Below are 13,906 nucleotides of genomic sequence, written 5' to 3' on the forward strand. Positions count from 1 at the left end.
TGAAACTTGATACCTCACAGACAGTTTTACACGGCCATGCATCTGTATACATACGTGTCAAAAGCAACTAGCATACAATATTAAAACTTACCAATCTGTTACCTTAACCCAATATTAAAATTCACCACAATTTTGTACTTGCCCAAGTCCTCAATACTCATATTTGCTGAAGATGTACTATGCTGTTGCTCGCAATCCTGCCAGATGCTGCTCACAGCTCAAGAAGAATCTGTTTAACCAACATCAGCCTTGCAACAGCCCAGAAAAATGACAGGCCCTCCTCCTACTCACCTTTCTCCCTGGAGGTTTTATTCACTTGCTGGGGCCTCCACCCAACCTATAAAGAGTCCAGGCTCGCAAATTAATATTATTAAGCATGAGCTTCTTATTGTCTACTCATTAAGCAAGGGCTCAGATTACCTCACTATCCTGTACAGTTGGGGAAGCACTATGTAGTTACTAACATCAGGGGCTTTTTCCATAATTGTGTGGTAAATTTATTTGTTTATTTTCACTCTCACTAACCCCAACACCTGATCTGTCATTACTGTGCCTTTGTTCAACCTGCCAACTCTGCTGTGTGGGTCCTTCCCATATTGAGTAAACTGTTGCCTGCTTGCCAACCTTGACCAGATGTCCTCCCTATGCTGATTCCCTGCCGGTTTCCTTCTTACTGAACGATCACTGGAGGGTCTTTGTTTGTGTATCCTGCATTTGGTGTAAACAGCTTAGATGCAAGAATGTAGAACATTGGGTAGCGAACTTCTGCCCTCCGGGGTTCCTCCATTGTGCTGTAAGCCTGTATTTAAGGTTTCCTCCCTCTTTCAATAAAGGGCATTCGGCATTCTGCTGTGGCAAATGACTCGCTGTTTCTTGTCTCTATTTTTTAATCCACAGCCCCTCGCTTGGGCATGGTGAACGGGGGGCGGTAGCGCGGGCGCTACCACAACATTGCTGCCCAGGGTATAAGACTCCCATGGGGAGTTGGTCCACCCATAATCTTGCTTCTCCTGGCTAAGTCAACCTGCTACCCAAGCATCCACATTTACTCCAACACCATCAGCAGAGCAGGAAAATACTGAAGAATACCTCCCTCATCTGAGCTGTCCCTATAAGGATTAAATTTAGGAAGCCAATGAGACTACCTGTCTGTCCTTCCTTCAGAAATAAGCCCTGTTGGAGGGGGGCATTGTGGCAGAGGTCTTTAATTCCAGCATTCTGTGGGTGGGGGACAGAGGCAGGTCTTTGTGAGTTCACTTGAGGTGAACTCAAGCAAAACAAAAGCAAACAGACAGGAAAGTCCAAATGGAGTGAATATGGAGTACATGAATGAAATTTAAGGGCATGTTGTAATAGTACCCAAAACCAAAACAGTCCAAGGATATTAGAAAACAATTTCTTTTCAGGGCTTTGCTGTAGCTCAGAAGAAGAGCATATATACAGCATGTACAGGGCCCTTAATTCAAAGTCCAGCTCTGGGAAAAGGAAGATCATTAGAAAATAGTTTCTCAAACAATTATGGTTTTCTATGTCAACAATCTCAGCACTCAAGAGGGTGTGTATATGTGTTGGGGTGACTATTACAAGTTCAATGTCAGACTAGACGACACAATGAGTTTGAAGTCAGCCTAGGCTACTTAGAGAGATCAAGTTTCAAACAGCCAAAATAAATGAAAGAAGGAAGAGAGAGGAAGGGAGGAAGAACAGAGGGGGAAGGGGGAGAGGCAGTTAGGGGAAGAGATGGGGCTGGAAGGGGAGATGAAGGAAGGGAGACAGGGAGACAAGGAATGTCTTCTTTTCGAAAGACATCTGTAACACACGTTGTCAAGACCTTAATCATCCCTTAAACTTGAAGATCTGGATCAGTATGAAGGCATTCTAGAAGAGGAAAAATGACCTCCCCAAGCTTTCTGTCAAGTCATAAATACCTTGGAACCAGAGGATAATTTGCAGCAGTTGGTTCTTATAGATATAATTCAGTGGTCTTATTAAACAAGAAACACAGAGCCGATTCAGAGAAGAAAGCCAAGAGGTCAGAGCCAAGAGCCTCACCCTTCCTGATTCAGAGATCCTCCTCAGCCAAGAGAGCTCTCCGAAAGAGGAGCCCTCCTTCCTGTGTGTCTGTCTCTCATAGTCTCCTTGTTCTGGCTTCTGATTGGTTGTAAACCCAATCATGTGACTGCCTCGTCACTGCCTGTATGTACCGCCCTCCAGGTCCTTAAAGGCGTACGCCACCACTGCCACGCACTTGCTATGACTCTAATAGCTCTGACCCCAGGCAACTTTATTTATTACCACCACAGGTTCTTCTACCACATGGGTCCCAGGGATCAAACTCGGGTAGTCAGGCAGGCCCGGCAGCAAGTGCCTTTACCCACAAAGCCTCCTCTCTGACCCCTTTCTTCCTGAGTGGCCTTCCTCTTCATATTGTTCAGGGGCTCAGTGGAACTAACTAGGAGACCTTACCCTAACACTGCCCCCAGCACCTCAGCCAATTTCCCCTCAACTTTTCCATCAAACATCTCATCTGCCACATTGATTTTTAAGGAGTAGTTAAGGGCGGTGTGTAGATTAAAAGGGGAGGTAAACCCAAAGGGAAGGACAAAAAGATGTTCCTTTAAACCAGGGAAACAAAAATGGATGACAGGAAAGATATGCTTCCTATGGTCACCAGCATTAGGATACCAGGGTGAGATGCTCAGGGAGGGAGGGAGGGAGGGAGGGAGGGAGGGAGGGAGGGAGGGAGGCAGGAAAGCAAGAAACGTCTTCTTTTCAAGGAACAGTGCTGATACATGTTGTGAAGACCTGGGCCATTCTTGTCATGCGGAGCTTTAGCTCAGTAAACAAGTCCACAGGCTCATGGCTTCTTTAGTTGTACTTAGAACACCAGGGCAGCGGCACGCGGATTCATCTCATCCTCATTTCTGTCTAATGGCCACAGAACTGGCTCCCATAAATTGCTTCTAAAATAGTATACACAGCAATAATAAAGAATGCCAGCTTATTATGCTCAAATATTCCTTGAACCGTGGGGAAGAGGGGAATACAAAAAAGTCTTAGCTTTAGTTTGAGGATAGTGTACATGAGAATAGCTATAAATGCCATTTGTTAACTAAAGAGAGGAACTGATAGTATCTTAGTGAAGGAAAGATAGTATGCTTCCAGCACGTAGACTTTGGTAAAAACTCATTGGAATATTCCATCCCCGAATCTGGAAATACATCCCATCAGTCAGCACCGTAAGTGACTGGTGAACCCTGGATTGAACACTGGGAGGTCTAATGAGGCTCAGTCTTCATATGACAGTCAGTCCTATTTTCCATAACACAGGAGACCAAGCTCATTGGGCATAGGAGTGGGCACCACAACCTTCTTTTCTCTTAAGAGTTAAATTCAGCCAGGCAGTGGTGGCACACCCTTTAATCCCAGCACTTGGGAGACAGGCAGGTGGATCTTTGTGAGTGAAAGGCTAGCCTGGTCTAGGAGCTAGTTCCAGGACAGCCAGGGCTACATAGACAAACCCTGTCTCAAAAAAAAAATTGCATTCAATTCGTGCCATAGTTATGATGCCTCAAAATATTCCCTCTGGCCACCGGGGGTGGGGGGGGGGGGTTGGGGGTGGGGGGGGGGTGGCGCATGCTTTTAATCCCAGCACTCAGGAGGCAGAGGCAGGAAGATCTCTGTAAGCATAAGACCAGCCTGGTCTACAGAGCAAGATCCAGGACAGGCCCCAAAACTACACAGAGAAACCCTGTCTCAAAAAACAAAACAAAACAACAAAATCCCTCTGTTAACCTCATTTCATTCCTCACTTTTCAAAAACTCCTCCTTTAAAAAAGCATTATGAAAAAAGGGGGAGCTCTATTAATTTTTTGGAAACTGAAGAATGCTTACAGTATTACATAAATTCTGTTTTCATGTCAAATATGAGATCCACTAATACAAGGAGTGGAAACAATCCCCTGAAAGCTTCTTCAGAGTCATGTGAAATTTCTGTGCCAGTAAGGACCCTCAGGGGAGCTGACAGAGGTACTAGAACCTGGCCTGAGAATGTAGGAAACAGGAGATCATAGAGAGGTAAAATACAACTGCGACTGAGACACTAGAATGCACTTGACTGGGCTGTAACAGTTTCATGTTGTCGGGCTAACGATCTTCTAGTAGGAAAGGTGTATCTCATGTGAAAACCAGTACAAAAACATCCATTTTATCATGTCACAGAAGTGATTTCACAATCTCCTCACACCACCCCTTTACACATTGCCATCATGTAATCAAATAGCTACAGATATAAACTCAGTATAAATATAAAGTAAAACCAACAGCTCTTCCCACATTAGCCTCACCTGCATTTCAGTGCATTTCTCTCCCAAAACCATCATCTTGACCTTGCCTAAATCTTCCTGGTGGGCTAATGAACCAAGAAATAGCCAGAACTACAGAGACAGTGCTAAGCTCTTGAGACACAAGTGTCAATTTCTCACCTGCATTTCTCTCATTTACTTGTGAAATAATATTTTTATTTCAGAATTGCATACAATATATTTTGACCAGATGCATATCCCCAACTACTTCAAGACCCACCCCTCCACCCCTGTCTCACTAACCACTCAACTTTATGTTCTTCTTCTTCTTCTTTTTTTTTTTTTTAGCCCATTATGTCAAATTTCTGTTGCTCAAATTCTCCCAGGTGTGAATCCTGCCCCAGAGCATGTTTGATCTACCAGGGGTCACACCCTTAAAGAAAACTGACACTTCCCATCCTGGCAGCCATCAAATGTCAACAAGTCACCTGCATTTCTCAACCTCCTCTGTGTCTTCCTCACTGGAAAATTCAGAACTGAACCCTCTCCAGTTTGTGTTGGCACCAGAAAAGTATTATTTTATCTGCTATGTATTATTTTATCTGCTATGTGGGTTTTGGTGGTTGCTGTTGTCATTATGAAATACTATAAGCCAACCTGATCTTGGAACTTAAAATGTTGACCAGGATGATACTAATGAATATCTACCTCACATTCCTTCATTTAGTCACGCAACCTATAGTAGTCACACCTGAGAATAGGGTAAAGTATTCCAGGACCATTGATAGACAACGTTCTTTCTAGGTTAAAAAAAAAAATTATTTGAAGCAGTCCTCCACATGAAATACCAAATTAAAATTTTTCCAAAGACTTTAGTTCCAGCCATTTCTCTCAAAGAAAGCAAAATAAATAATGGTACTGATATCCTGCAATGATTTTTACATACATAAATTGATACAAGCAAAATTTTTAAAGAAACTAATGTTTTTTTTTCCCATGACCAGGAGCTTGATAAACTGCATGAAGAAAACCAATGCATAGGCAGAATGGAAAAGAACCTCTGGATGCTTAGTACCAGCCAATCTGATGGAAACTTACGCTGGCAACAAGTGCCTAAGAGATGCAGAACATGAAGTATCAGAGTTGCGGGGGGGCGGGGGGGGGGGGCAGGCAGATAAACATACCTAGGGAGCACATTAAAAACTGTCAGAATCACAGAAGAGACAGCCACGCTCCAAGTGCAGAGCTCAGGAGTGGGCTACAGGAGCCATTGTCCATGCACAGTCCCACATAGCCTCTGACCTCACCTCCAGCCTCTGGTGACAAACAACATCAGGACCTTCAGACTCTACAGGTGAACGTGGCTCTCTTCACTCTTAGCACATACTTCATGGGGATTCAAAGGCTTCCAGCTCTGTACCTTGGCATATCCAGTTCTTCAACCTGTCTGAGATCTTGTCTCTCTGGTGTGGCCCTTACTGCCCTCTAAGACCTTTTTAAATTTTGAGTCATTCATTAGCCTCAGAAAGTTAGTACCTTTACTATCCCTTATTCTGAATTCCACTAGCAAACATCAAGTCACTGGATACTATTGTAGCTTGGCTCAGCTTCTTATAATATGAAGGGACCAAACATTAAAAAAAAATGCTTAAATAGTAATGAATATCAATGACCCCCTAAGAAGCCAAAGAAGTATCAGCACAGATGGTTTATTATGAACAAAATATTATACTGGAGGTGTTATTAAGAATGCATGTGGAAATATTTCTCCAGAACAGCTGGGGGTAATATACTTCCATTTTACTTTTTATCCAGTTTTTATTAGTTTTTTTGAGGTAGCTGGAGTTATCTCTCTGGGTCCCGCCAAGCCCTGACAGTCCAACAACCCACTCATAAAATAAACACACAGATGCTTATATTATTTAAACTGTTTGGCCTAATGGCTCAGGCTTCTTGTTAGCTGTTCTTATATCTTAAATTAACCCATTTCTATTAGTCTATAAGTTGCTACATGGCTCGTGGCTTACCGGTACCTTACATCTTGCTTGTCATGGCAGCGACTGGCAGCATCTCTCTGCTTCAGCCTTCCACCTCCCAGAATTCTTCTCCTCCTTGTCCTGCCTACCCTATCCTTCCTGCCTGGCTACTGGCCAATCAGAGTTTTATTTATTCGCAACATACAGGACATCCCACAGCACTTTGAGGCTTCATGAAATGTGTTTTGAGCATATTCATGCCTCTCCCGGAACTCTTCCCAGGCCCACACTCTTTACTTACCCAATTTTGTGCCTTCTTTCTTTTCTTTATATACCATTCAAGACCAACTTGTGATGCCCAATGTTTTTGGATGTGTAGTCTCCCATGTTTGGCATACTGGGGGCTACACTCTTGGAGAAAACTATCTTTTCTTCTCCCAACATCTAGCAACTGCCAAATAGCTCTATGGTTAGGGGTGGAATTGTGCACCCGACTCCCCTCTCCATGCTGTCCGGTTTAGACTCATGCAGCCTAGTGCAAAGTGTCACAGTCACTGTGAATTCACACGTGCAGCTTCCCTGGTCTGTCTAGAAGACACTGTTTACATGTAGTCATCCACTGCCTTTCATCCTTACCTCTTTCTTGCAATGGTCCCTGGACCTTGGAAGTTGTGGGAATGAAGTATATATGTTAACTTTGGGGTTGAGCTTTCTGCGGTCTCTTATTCTCTGCACCTTGACCAGTTATAAGTCTCTGCATTAATCACCATCCACTACAAATAGAAGGGTCTCATGTGAGAGCTGAGAGATGCATTGATCTATGATACAATGATAAGTCATTAGCAGTCCGTTCAGCAGTGTGCATTTAAGCAGCATAGTAAATATAACCGCTTTACTATTTTGAGAAGGCAGACATTGTGGATTTTTTTCTGCTTGAGTACTGGGTTTTCTTTATTACTACAAGTGTGTGATTACATATATAAATGAATACATACACATACATATAAAATACTCTCTTGTCTTTTGCAGGGAGTGGGGTGGGGGGGTGGGGGGGGTGGGGGGAGTTTGACCATATAGCTCCAGCTGACATTCAACTTCTGACCCTACTGCATCAGTCTCCCAAGTACTTGGATTACAAATTTTCTCCATCTAGCCTCTTACGAATAGTTTTGAACACTGTTCTAAAATGATATTTTTTTTTTTATTTTGCAATACAATTCAGTTCTACATATCAGCCACGGATTCCCTTGTTCTCCACCCTCCTGTCCCCCTCACCTTCCCCCCAGCCCCCCCCCCCATTCCCATCTCCTCCAGGGCAAAGCCTTCCCCACAGACTGAGATTAACCTGGTAGACTCAGTCCAGGCAGGTCCAGTCCCCTCCTCCCAGGCCGAGCCAAGCAATCCTGCATAGGCCCCAGGTTTCAAGCAGCCAACTTATGCAATGAGCACAGGACCCGGTCCCACTGCCTGGATGCCTCCCAAACAGATCAAGCCAATCAACTGTCTCACCCATTCAGAGGGCCTGATCCAGTGGGGACCCCTCAGCCATTGGTTCATATAGTTCATGTGTTTCCATTCATTTGGCTATTTGTCCCTGTGCTTTATCCAACCTTGGTCTCAACAATTCTCGCTCATATAAACCCTCCTCATTCTCGCTAATTGGACTCCCAGAGATCCACCCAGGGCCTAGTCATGGATCTCTAAAATGATATTAAGTGACTTTGTAATAGCTTAACCCTTTACAAAATTGTGCAAGGGCAAAAATAAACAAATGAAAAGAGAAAACATGAAAAGAGGAAAAGATTGCCCGATAATGAGAAAAACATGTAAACAAAATTAGATACACGTATGAAGGAAAGAAAATTTAAAAAAATATGATTTTTGTGAATTATGGGGAACATTTTGAAAAGTGCACAGCCTGGTGTTAATTATTCTGGATTACTAGATATGTTGCTGTAACTGAATTCTTAACACTGAGTAATTTATAAAGATAAAAACTTTTTATAGTTTGGAGGCTGGGAAGTCTGAGAATTCTGGGAAGTCAACAGCATCTGTCCAACGTGAAGGATGCCCTGCTGCATGATAATCAATAAGGCATGGGATAGAGGCAGCTCAGATCCCTTACTCCTCTGATAAAGCACCAAGTGCCATCTTTGAGGCCCTTCCCTCATGACCTCCTTAATTCTCGTGACTTCCTGAAGGTTCTGCCTCCATATACATCAGTATATGGAGTTGGTGGTTAAGACTGGACACATGAACTCTGGGGGATATATTCAAATCATAGCAGGTCCCAAATCTGCTTCTAGTCGTATCCTCAAATACTCATGCTGATCAATATGATGATGAATCTTCAAGGGGTCCCCATACAGGTACCTGAGCTCTCTTTTTTGTGTGAAGTTTCCTTGTTTCTGATACTTTGTCCCTATTGCTGAAAGCATTACAAACTTTGTTTACAGAATACAGAGAAATCACTCCGGGACTGAGCTCTGAGCGCTTGCACCTCTGAACAGCATTCATATTGCCTTAGGTGTTGAGTGGGCCATTAAGGGAAAAAAGGCATCACAGACAGTCTTAGGATTTCTATTGCATCGATGAAACACCATGACCAAAAAGCAAGCTGAGGAGGAAAGGGTTTATTTGGCTTACACTTCAGCATTGCTGTTCATCACTGAAGGAAGTCCAGAGAGGAATTCAAACAGGGCAGGATCCTGAAGGCAGGAGCTGATGCAGAGGCCATGGAAGGGTGCTGCTTCCTGGCTTGCTTCCCCTGACCTACTCAGCCCATCAACAGCCCAGTCATGGTACCACCCACCATGGGCTGGGCCCTTCCTCATTGATCACTAATGAGAAAATGCCCTACAGCTGGATCTCATGGAGGCATTTCCTCAAGTGAGGCTCCTTCCTCTCTGATGACTCTAGTATGTGTGTCAAGTTGACACACAAAACCAGCTAGTACAGATATTAACCAGCTGTGGGACCTACATAACAATACCGACATACCAGTCAAGTTATGCCCAGTGGTGCAATTGTGGAATGACTATTTGGGTGGTAACCAACCACTTTCTGATTGGATTTGATATATACTCCTACATGCCTGGTACTGCAAGACTGGTCAAATGCCTATGGCTTAGGGGCTCACAGGCTCTAAGCAGGAGTCTAATACTGACGCTTTGCTAAATAGACATGTTGCCAAGCTGCCTTCATACTATGTATGCTCATGCTCTTAAACTTCTGGTGCTCCCGGCTTTGAACAGAGAAGCTTCTTTCTGTAAGGGCAGCAGTTAATGAAGAGATTCATAACTGATTAAAGTCCTGAGAATAAGTGACTGTTTGGTGGTCTCCCTAGATAAGACACCTATATTATCCCTGCTAATGTCCACAGAAAATCACAGGAAAGATAGCTGAAAATTTGTAGGAGCTGGAGGTTGAGGATGACTGTTTTGGAACACATCTTGATATCTCATGGTCAAGGCAATTATAAATACACAGTTGCTTCAGATACCTACACAGATATGCACAAGATTGGGACCTTCAACATTCCACCATAGATGAAGAAATGTGTTTATGTGGTCCCACCTCGAGCTGAGGAGCTATTGGCAATTATCAGTTGCCAAAGAAAGGAGTGTTATTTTCTTAAGTGTTGTAACCACTGCTAATTCGCCTGTGATCTGGTGCTACGGGATGCAGGAAAATATAAGAACTCAGCTGGTTATGGCGAAGTCATTACCTGAAAGGATCAAGGAATTCCTTCAAAGGAAGCCAAATTCCAAGGAGCTTTTGGTGTTACTTGGCTTGTTATATCTCAGCTGTCTTCTGTTATGAAAATCACATGTGCCTTCATAGTTTTCCCAGTTGATTTTTCCCTAAGAAGGGCTAACAGTGTGGACTGATCACTCTCTGGACATACACATTCAAGGTATTTGGAGAACAGCCTCAGGAAAGGCTTCCTTCCACCCAGCTCATCTGTTTTTCCCCTTTCAGCACTGGAATCAGATATCTCCCTTAGCCACTTTCAAGGACTAACAGAAATAACAGTCCACATGCTAGTCTCCCCATTTAAGGTAAATTCCACAAGGAGACACCGCCTAGGTCAGGTGGACCTTAAGTAATAGCTTTACACAGTTTAGCTCGGACCCTCCTTTCTTACAGCCTTACTAACTTTATAGACCCCTAGCTTCTTACCTAACCTCTCCTAGGAATATAGATTGAGCACATAAATTTCCTTTTTGAGGCCGGGCGGTGGTGGCGCACGCCTTTAATCCCAGCACTCGGGAGGCAGAGCCAGGCGGATCTCTGTGAGTTCGAGGCCAGCCTGGGCTACCAAGTGAGTTCCAGGAAAAAGGCGCAAAGCTACACAGAGAAACCCTGTCTTGAAAAACCAAAAAAAAAAAAATTTCCTTTTTGATATACTAACTGATATTAGCTCTCACCTGACCTCCCTTAACCACTCCATTTTCTGGTCATAAAAGAAAGCCTGACAATCACTACCTGAGAAAACTCTTACCTGCCTTTATGACCTAGCAGGAATTCAGACCTGGTGACTGGCTGGAGGGGAGGATTGTGATTGTTTGGTTATATAACTGAAAAGCTAGAAACGGAATGGTGAATTAAAGTGAATAGACTAATGAGCTTGGTGTGCTGAGATTCTATTTTCCTGAAAATAGTCCTCACCATTAGTAGTTTCTCTCCTAAGCCCCTGGGATGTATAATATTAAGGCTGGTCCCTCTAACATTACACAAGACCTGGCGCCCAATGTGGGCCACAAACCCATGACCCTGAGGTTAAGAGTCTCATGCTCTACCAACTGAGCTAGTCAGGCTGTGAGATTCCCCTTGGCTTTAATAAATTTTATTTAATTTCTTAAGATCTTGTAACAGTCTATAAAAACTGATTTTCTTTAAACAAAAAATATCGGGGTAACTCAAGGGTTGATGGGAGGCTTTATATGTCCTATTTTTAAGTTTCTCCTCCACCAGACAGGTCGCAGTTACAATTCTTTCAGTATTCAAAGGCCGTTGTTTAACCCAGATAGGAGCATCAGATTTACAAGTAATGGGGTCAACAGTGGACAGTGGGCCCTGGGATAAATTTTGATACTTCAGGCCATGTCTGTCATCTATAATTTTTGGAATAATGGGCTCATTTGTGCCTTGAGTTTGTTTACCCAACTTCTTTTTAGTTTAAAACCCATCTATAGCATTAGAGTTGATGTCAGTCCATAGCAGAGATTGATGATACACCCATTAGTTGCAGCATGTCTCTTCCTCAGAGAGTGTTAGGTATAAAGGGGATGACATATGGGCAGAATATGCCATAAGTTTATACTTGCCAATCTTTTCCTGAAATATAAGAAACATCCATGCTTATGTCTAGTAAGCCAATTATTTTCTTTCCCTGTATTTTAAGTGTTTAGTTCGTTTGGAATATTTACTTTCCTGAACCCAGAAGGCCATATCACTAGAATCCACACCAGCAGCTAGCTCCCTTAGGTGCTGCCCTGCATGAATCTGAATTGTTTTTGTAGGGGGTTGTACAATAATCTCAATTTCTTCAGTCAAGTCAGGATCAACATTTCCTGGGACAGTTTTTATACCTTGTACAGCAGAGGAGCTACCTAATATCTGATATATAGATATATATATATAGATAGATAGATAGATAGATAGATAGATAGATATCAGACCTAAATAAAAACTTTATCCATAAATCTAACTTAAGCATACATCCTCAGTATCTCTAGGTTATTTACTGAGATTTATGTATCATTTATAACATATCTAGATGTTTATATGTTATATTTTTCTATCCCAATAAATGGCAATTCATATCATAAGTTATTTTTTAAACTTTCTAAACATTTCCTATATCTAAACCTTTATATCCCTATAAAAACTTTACATCCAAAAGCATCTATGTATTAAATTCATCAGGAGAAATAAGTGATTGATTATTGAGAATAGCCAATGTAAAGTGAATTTTTTTAATAAAGGAACAGTAAAAGGTCATTTTGAAATCTGTTAGGTGAGCTATCTTTTACTTGAAATTGGATAGTAAAGCAAATTATCTTTAAGTCTGGTAAATGGAAATATAATCTAAATGATCTCAAAGCATAGTTTGGACAAAACCCTGGCAATAAGGGGTATGGCAGTTTTGTCCAAAGCTTAAACTTTTTAAATGTTAGGGGGCTAAGTAATGAATTGATTATATAAAATATAGCATACTTAACATGTATATAAATATGATTTTGTATACATTAGAGAATTTGATCATTCATAAATGATCAAGCTTTAATTTGTATCCTAGTAATGATCTCTAATAGCTTATAGCTTAGGTACAACTTATCCTTAACAGTTTACAGTTCAGGTCGGCCAATCAATCAACAAGTTTTATTTCTTAATTATCTTTAATTAAGGTAAACTTATTCCTAACAATTTATAAGTTAGTTATCTTTATAAGCTTAGGACTTAAGTTTTATATCTGTCAGGTTTAGCCTTACCGGCTTTAAGCAAGTAACTCAAGGTTAGTCTGTCCTGAGGCCAAGCCTACCTGGGCCTGGGCTAGGGAGCTGGCCGCCCAGGCGGGAAACCGGACCTGCCGCCAAGCCAAGTTAAGCAATTTTTAACGGATTCGCCCCACATTGGGCGCCAAATGTAGATGTAACCAACTGTCTTATTAAATAAGAAACACATAGCCGATTCAGAGAAGAAAGCCAAGAGGTCAGAACTAAGAGCCTTACCCTTCCTGCTTCAGTGATCCTCTTCAGCCAAGAGAGCTCTCCAAAAGGGAGCTACTTCCTGTGTGTTTTTCTTTATAGCCTTTCTATTCTGCCTTCTCATTGGTTGTAAACCCAAACACATGACTGCCTCGTCACTGCCTGTATGTACAGCCCTCCAGGTCCTCTATGGTATTGAGATTAAAGGCGTGTGTCTCCAATGTTGGCTGTATCCTTGAACACACAGAGATCTACCTAGCTCTGTCTACCAAGTGCTGGGATTAAAGGCGTGCGCCACCACCGCCACGCTCTTGCTATGGCTCTAATAGCTCTGACCCCCGGGCAACTTTATTTATTAACATACAATTAAAATCACATTTCAGTACAAATAAAATACCACCATAAATATTGTTTGTACTGAAGTTATTTTAATATAGAAACGGGAATTCAAAAATATAGTATATAAGGAGAGTAACAATTTAAAAAATCCTTTATGGTGTATTATGACATAAGGTAAGTACAGCAAAAAAAATCCAAACTGAGCCGGGCAGTGGTGGCGCACGCCTTTAATCCCAGCACTCGGGAGGCAGAGCCAGGCGGATCTCTGTGAGTTCAAGGCCAGCCTGATCTACAGAGTGAGATCCAGGACAGGCACCAAAACGACACAGAGAAACCCTGTCTCGAAAAACCAAAAAAAAAAAAAAAAAATCCAAACTGAAATGGAGGAAGATTTTTTTTGTCAGATAGCCAGATAGCCGCCCAGAATGGCAGGATGAGGGGAGGGGTGGAGACATAGGAGGAAGTGAGCTGAGATACAGATAGCAGATAGTTAGGTTCAGAGAGAAGAAGAAGGGAGATGTTTAGGATTCCAACCCCCAAACGTCTTCAGGGTCTGATGAATCCATACAGTCTT

The 13,906-nt window shown here is 42.4% G+C and overlaps 1 protein-coding gene across 2 annotated transcripts in view; it reads right to left on the reverse strand.

Annotated features, from left to right (window-relative positions):
* The window catches only part of LOC128112119 (transmembrane protein 45A-like), a 98,111-nt gene that overhangs the window by 35,284 nt on the left and 48,921 nt on the right, over nucleotides 1–13,906 (reverse strand). The window lies entirely within an intron of this gene.

This window comes from Peromyscus californicus, unplaced genomic scaffold (genome assembly GCF_007827085.1).
Source record: "Peromyscus californicus insignis strain IS unplaced genomic scaffold, ASM782708v3 Scaffold_16__1_contigs__length_79575227, whole genome shotgun sequence".
Taxonomy (NCBI): domain Eukaryota; kingdom Metazoa; phylum Chordata; class Mammalia; order Rodentia; family Cricetidae; genus Peromyscus; species Peromyscus californicus.